The sequence below is a fragment of the Chrysemys picta genome, chromosome 13, assembly GCF_011386835.1.
Source record: "Chrysemys picta bellii isolate R12L10 chromosome 13, ASM1138683v2, whole genome shotgun sequence".
Lineage (NCBI taxonomy): Eukaryota > Metazoa > Chordata > Testudines > Emydidae > Chrysemys > Chrysemys picta.
The window spans coordinates 21,156,326-21,161,393 of NC_088803.1; the positions used below are offsets into that span (position 1 = coordinate 21,156,326).

Sequence of the window (5,068 nt, forward strand, 5' to 3'; positions counted from 1 at the left end):
GGAGGCGTTTTCAGGGTCTTTTATATTCTCTCTCTTGTGGGTGGAAATCCCTTTCTTCTCCTGTGCAAAACCACAACCACAAGATGGAGTCTCTAGTCATCTGAGCAAGTCTCATGTCTATGACTGATTCAGTTTTTGGCAGGCCAGTGCCTGAATGTTTGAATGTTCCCAGAACAGCTCAGATGTGAATTTGCATCTCCCAAAATCCATTGTTAGTTAAGGACTCCCAATTACTTGAATAACCCCTTCACATTATGTTGACAAAATCTGCCTTATGTGCTTCCTACAGCAAATACTTTAAATACAAGCATAGAGCCAACGCTTATAACTTCAGATATAAAAATGATACATGCATACAAATAGGATGAATATATTCAGTAGATCATAACCTTTGCAAAGATATGTTACATGGCATATCTAGCATAAAACATATTCCAGTTACGTCATATTTATACTCATAAGCATATTTCTATAAAGCATTATGGAGTGCAATGTCACAGTACCCATTTTCACAACCTGGCCCCTGGCTCCTATATTTACACTGGCATGACAGAGAACAGTGTCATAGCATCAGCAAGGCTATTTACATGAGTAAGGACTACAAAGCTGAAGAGAGGATTTGCAGAATATGGTACCTAGAGAGATTTTAAATAATTCGATGCCCAGTTCCCTTTGTGATATGTACCTCACACTCTTGGGCTCTTTTGAAAAGCCCAATCTCAGGGCTAGTCTACACTAGGAGCGCTGCAGCGACGCAGCTCCACCGATGCAGCTGCACTGCTGTAGCACATCTGGTGAAGACGCTCTACGACGACGTGAGCGAGTTTTCCCATTGGCATAATAACTGCATCTGTGCAAGAGGCGGTAGCTAAGTTGGCTGGAGAATCTGTCCCACCAACATAGCACTGTCCACCCCTGCACTTAAGTCAGTGTAATTACGTTGCTTGGTGGGGGATGGCTTATTCACACTCATGAGCGACGTAAGTGATACCGACATAAGTGGTAGTAACAACCATGGTTGTATTAGGTGTAGTTTTGCCCTCAACTTCTAACCAATATCAATAGGAACTGGGGGTTCCAAGTAGCTAAAGGATTAAGCCCTAAATAAGGGTGCAGGACACTCCTGGACTCTGAGTCAAACATCATTGAATCACTGATTGAATGTCCTCACAATATCCCAGAACATTCCTATCACATCACATCTGCCACAGAAACAGAGCTGGTGCTAGCCCTTTCGGGGCCCTGAGCAGGAATATTTTGTGCCCCCCCCCATGCTAAAACAGGCAAGTTCTTATAATAAAAAGCAAATGGGGACCCCCTTGAGGTGCTCAGGGCCCTAAGCAATTGTTTAGTCTGCTTATGCCTAGTGCCAGCTCTGCACAGAAGAGCTAATGACTGTTCTTCCATATACCACACCCCAAAAATATTAATACAAGCAGCACCGTGTAGCTGTCCCCCAACAGGCAATTTGAAAGAGAGTATGCTACAAGGAGACAAAGTTAGATTGTGGATAGTTCTGATCACATAGTCTGTCAGTCAGACAGCCGCTACATATTTCAGCTGGTGCAATAGCATAAAATATGATTCATGAAAGGATTAAAAAATGGGAACAATTTTGAGTGGCCATCTACAGATTCAGAGAGTCATGATGAAGGTGAGATAGAGAAAGAGAGAGAGAAGGAAAGAGACAGAGAGAGATGAACATATGTCACTATTTGACCACAGAAAGAAAGTCAAATAGTAATATATATTCATGATATAGATATAAAAGATACTAGATATAAATATTTTACTCTTAATGCTATATTAAAATACGTTCTGCCTATCTGTCTTTGTTCTAGATTTAGGAATAATATTATCAGAGAGAGAGATTCAAATAGTAATATAAAGATATAGATATATTATTCTATGTATCTATCTATGATCAATTAGAAATATATATTCCCATATAAATGAGTAGTTGATGGATAAAAATTATCACACACACTCTTCACCAAGACTGCTTTATAAAATTCTCTTCCAGATGAAACACACTGAAGAAACATAATGAGCATACGGAATCACACAACTGTCTCAGATTTCATCCTTGTGGGGTTTTCCAATCACCCCAACTTGCAAGTTCCGTTGTTCCTGATCTTCCTTGGTGTTTATACAATTACCCTGACAGGAAACGTGCTCATTATCCTGGTGACATCAGTTGACCCCTTTCTCCGTAGCCCCATGTAGTTCTTCCTCCGGAACTTGGCCTCCTTAGAGATCGGCTTCACTTTGGTCATCGTCCCGAAGATGCTGGTCAATCTCTTGGTGGAAAATAAAATTATTTCCTTTGCCGGCTGTGCATCTCAGCTCTATTTCTTTTTCTTCTTTGGGACAGCTGAGTGCTGCCTTTTGACCGATATGGCCTATGACCGCTATGTGGCCATATGCAACCCGCTTCGCTACCCAGACATCATGAATAGAAGGGCTTGTTTCCAGTTGGCTGGAGTCTCATGGTTCTCTGGATTTCCAGTGGCCACTGTGCAGATGATGTGGATATTCAGTCTGCCATTCTGCGGGCCAAATCAAGTCAAACACTTCTTCTGCGATACCCCTCCCATGCTGGAACTGGCATGTGCTGACACCTCTCTCTTCGAAATTGAGGCCCTCACAGCAACTGTGCTTTTCATCATGTTCCCATTCCTGCTGATCCCGGTCTCCTACATGCGGATCATCACCACCATCCTGAGGATGCCCTCAGAAGAGGGCAGACTCAAAGCTTTCTCCACCTGCTCCTCTCACCTGGTGGTGGTGACTCACTTCTATGGCACAGCCAGCTCGACCTACTTCCAACCCAAATCCAGCTACTCCCCAGACACCAAGAAGCTCATCTCTCTCTCCTACACAGTGATCACCCCCATGTTAAACCCCATCATCTACAGCCTGAGGAACAAAGAGGTGAAAGGCGCCTTGAGGAGAACATTGGGCAGGAAACTCTTTTCAGAGAAAATGTAATTTCTTCAGGCCTATGATTCCATTCAGTTCTGTTGGGCCTGTTCTCCTCTTAGTTACCCAAGAGTAAATCAGGAATTATGCCCTTGGAGTTGTTAGACTGAATCTCTTCTTTCTCACACTGGTATAAATCAGGAGTGGCACCTCCCAAAATAAATTCACCATTTCTGAGACTAATGTAGGACCGAGGAGAATCAGCTTTTGATTCAGGAGGGGTGATTGTTACCCGAAATTCTGATGGACTTGAATGAATCCTGAAGACTGTACCTGGTTTATGTTCAGTAAAATGCCAAGAATATTATTTTGTTCTCTTTCTTTTGATGTGTGTTTCTTTTGTTTGCTTAGCCACTCTCCTTTAAGAACGTCTCTTCTCCAGCAAATTATAAGATCGTGGAGTGCTAGCTCTGTTGCAATAAAGGCTGATAAGACTAATCTGTTTAATCATTATTCTAAGTACTCTAAATCTTTGTGTTTAGTTGCATTGACTTTGCGTTGAGTTTGTCTCATGATGAAGGCTAGAGTTAATAATCTAAATTTGGTATCATTTGAGCAAGGGATATACAAGATATAGACCCCACCCTCCAAACAAAACAGCATTTCAAATGGTTGGCAGATATTACCAAGGTTTTTATGTGCACATCTGGGGGTCAAAACATAACTCTGATCATGCCCGAAATGGTCTCAACCAATCAATTTTTACCGCATCTAGCACGTCACCTACAGTCTCTTTGGTAAAGCAATACTGAAAACATTATTTGAAAAAGAATTAAGCTCTCAGGATAGGCTTGAACCTAAGGTCTATGCAACCAATTGACTAGACTATGCACGTGCAGAAAGATTAGCCAAGGGGTTTGCTAGCTGTCCAGTTCTCATAGGCTAGCTCAAGAGGGCACACTTTTGATGTTGACCTGTGCTGCACACAAGTGGCCTAAGTTCAGAAACTACCCTTGGCAGTGAGCTGAAATTAAACAAGGTATGTTGCTACAATCTGCCTCTCTCAAAGATGTTTGGTTTATTTTTATTTTTGGGGAAACATATTCTGAATACAGCAGAAAATTCAGTTGTCAAACTGTGGTCATAAAGAATATAAATGATATGTGAATGCTTGCAGGCAAAGGAGGATGGGGGAAGTGGAAGGGAAGGCTTTGGAACTGTGGTGAGGACAGGAATCGTAGTCAGTTGATAAATGGGATGGGTGCTAGGGGGTTGATGTCAGAGGAAGAGAGTGGGGGAATAGTAAATAAGTGTGGGGAGGTGTTTCTGGGTTTTTCAAACTTTTTTACCCTTCTCGTCTGCATTAGCAAACTGGAAAGGACTTCTTCATCTTATCCATCTTGGAGATTCCAGGCAATGCAGTACATACAAGTGAGAGCCTTTAGGCATGTGATTCTGGGTAACCATTAGGTGGGGGATCTGTGCCAAGGCAATAAAAAATATTTTTGACAAAGACCTGGAAGTGCTGGGCTCCCACACTCTATCTGTCTAGTTTTTTGGGAGATGAGAGCACTCAGCACCATACAGGATCAGGACATATAAGGTAACTAGATAAATTCATACACATTCTGCTCAGATAACAAGAGAAATATCCACATACAGAGCTTTACTCTGAACAATCAAACTCTCATTGAGCTCAAAGCAACAAATCACCGCTTTGCACATAAAAACTCCAACCTCCGGGAACTCCCACCTTGGAGGGTCCTGGAGTCTGGGCTCCAACTTGAGTTCAGAAATATACACTGCAATTAAACAGCCCCACAGCCCAAACCCTGTGAGCCTGAGTCAGCGGGCATGGGCAAGCTGTAGGTTTTTACTTGCAGTGTAGACCTACCCATAAAGTTTTATCCCTTAGGCACATAGGCCCAGATACTGAGCCACCCTTTCCACTACTCCATCAGGGTGAAGGAACTTTAAAGTGATTGTAAATGTAACTGTAGTTAACATGCTCCCAATTCAAGGCCTTTACAATATCATCAGTCATAAAGTAGTAGGAAAGCGCATTGAGATCAACTGATGAAAACTGTTGTTTAAGAACTAAGTATTATTATTCAGGGAACTGAGTGCAAATGAAAATCAGGCTCTA

General features: G+C 42.2%; 1 pseudogene; it reads left to right on the forward strand.

The window, feature by feature from the left end:
• Window positions 1–2,022: 2,022 nt before the first annotated feature.
• On the forward strand, window positions 2,023–2,991 carry LOC101934290 (olfactory receptor 10A4-like; annotated as a pseudogene).
• Window positions 2,992–5,068: the final 2,077 nt, after the last annotated feature.